The sequence below is a fragment of the Schistocerca americana genome, chromosome 4 (assembly GCF_021461395.2).
Source record: "Schistocerca americana isolate TAMUIC-IGC-003095 chromosome 4, iqSchAmer2.1, whole genome shotgun sequence".
Lineage (NCBI taxonomy): Eukaryota > Metazoa > Arthropoda > Insecta > Orthoptera > Acrididae > Schistocerca > Schistocerca americana.
The window spans coordinates 502,172,193-502,174,237 of record NC_060122.1 but is presented as its reverse complement, the minus strand read 5'-3'; the positions used below and the strand labels follow the sequence as shown (position 1 = coordinate 502,174,237).

The window sequence follows — 2,045 nt, the reverse complement described above, 5'->3', positions numbered from 1 at the left end:
TCTGTCCCAAGGTGAAAGTACCTCACTATTTAAACTGCCTTTCCCCTCACTTCTGACGTAGTGTCAGAGAGAGAGACAGAAACTATGGCAGGGATAAATTCCCAAATGTCAGCCATCTACAACTCTTCACTTGGCTCTGGCCTAGTTCCTCGCCTAATATTGCAATAACTTCAAGCAACGCTGCGGTTTGCTGCACATTGTTGCTTCACACAAAGCAATTTGTGTGCGCAATAACGCCGTCACAGCACTACGTTCGCGAGTGCCATGTTTGCATTTCCTGGCCTACTAGCTGTCGACTGTTTCAACACTCTGCCAGCGGCCCCAGATTCTATTGTCCAACCACCCGTTCAATGACTTTTGATAAAATTTCCTCTTTCCTACGACTAAGACTAATACTAGCGCAGCAACTCCATCCTTCTTTGTACATGCCCCTTATAGACCAAGTTTTTGAAACACTTATCTATGGTGCCTGCAGATACGTCATGTTTCCCTGTAACTTTGTGAACTCAGCACGCCTCAGAACACAGACTACTGCAGGTTAATTATCTCACGGCGAGAATTAGAAACAAAAACTAGTTATAAGCAGCAGGTAAAGTGTAAACGAAAAGACAGTATACAGTTTACCGAGTAGGCGAGTTGAATGCAGATACATGGCAAGCAGTGCATATGAATAACAAGATGGGCAGGGCTATTCGTTGCTAGTTTCACAGAGAGTGACTATCTTCTTCAGTCATTTTAAAGCTTCAGACCTTCCAGGACTTCAGAAATCTTCAAGTAACACTCTTGACAACTTTTTAGCAGTTTTCTATTTCTGTTATCCTTTTCTTTGTGTAACTGCGAGGCAAGTCACTTACTGTATTTCCTTATATTGGATCAGGAGTGTGTGGTAATCTTCGTTGCCTCCATGAGAACATTGAAGAAAATATTGCACCTGTAACTGATGTCAGTCTATCAACAGAAGCAGTGCCGGCCGGGGTGGCCGAGCGGTTCTAGGCGCTACAGTCTGGAACCGCGCGACCGCTACGGTCGCAGGTTATAATCCTGTCTCGGGCATGGATGTGTGTGATGTCCTTAGGTTAGTTAGGTTTAAGTAGTTCTAAGTTCTAGGGGACTGATGACCTCAGAAGTCAAGTCCCATAGTGCTCAGAGCTATTTGAACCATTTTTTTGAACAGAAGCAGTACTGCAAAAAATATACAGCAAGTAGAACTGTAATAACTCACAACTACGACAAAAGCTAAACTGATAGTAGGTCACCAGTACAAGATCACATTTATAGACCATATTCTTTCGTGGTATACACTGAGCTGACTAAGTCATGAGACAGCGATATCTACATGACGGTAGTGTCACATACACAAGATATAAAAGGGCAGTGCATTGGCGGAGCTGTCATTTGTATTCAAGTGATTCATGTGAAAATGTTTCCTATGTGATTATGGCCAGACTTGAACGCGGAATGGTAGTTAGATCCAGACGCATGGGACATTCTCTTTTTGAAGTCATTATGCAATTCAGTATTCCGAGATCCAGAGTGTCATGAGCGTGCCGAGAACATTAAATTTCAGGCATTGCTTCTCACCATGCCAACGGCCTTGTCGCAGTGGTAACATCGGTTCCCGTCAGATCACCGAAGTTAAGCGTTGTCGGGCTGGGCTAGAACTTGGATTGGTGACCATCCGGTCTGCCGAGCGCTGTTGGCAAGCAGGGTGCAGTCAGCCCTTGTGAGGCAAACTGAGGGACTACTTGATTAAGAAGTAGCGACTCCGGTCTCGGAAACTGACATACGGCTGGGAGAACGGTGAGCTGACAAGGTGCCCCTCCATATCTGCATCCAGTGACAGCTATGGGCTGAGGATCACACGGCGGTCGGTCGGTACCGTTGTCTCTTCATGGCCTATTTGGGAAGAGTTTAGTTAGTTTTAGTTTTACCTCTCACCATGTGCAACGCACTGGCCGACAACCTTCACTTAATGACCGAGAGCAGTGGCGTTTGCGTAGAGTTATCAGAGCTAACATACAAGCAGCACTGTCCGAAACAACCGC

General features: G+C 45.5%; 1 pseudogene; it reads left to right on the top strand.

Annotated features, from left to right (window-relative positions):
- Positions 1 to 1,584: 1,584 nt before the first annotated feature.
- LOC124614590 lies at positions 1,585 to 1,702 on the top strand (annotated as a pseudogene).
- The last annotated feature ends 343 nt before the right edge of the window (positions 1,703 to 2,045 follow it).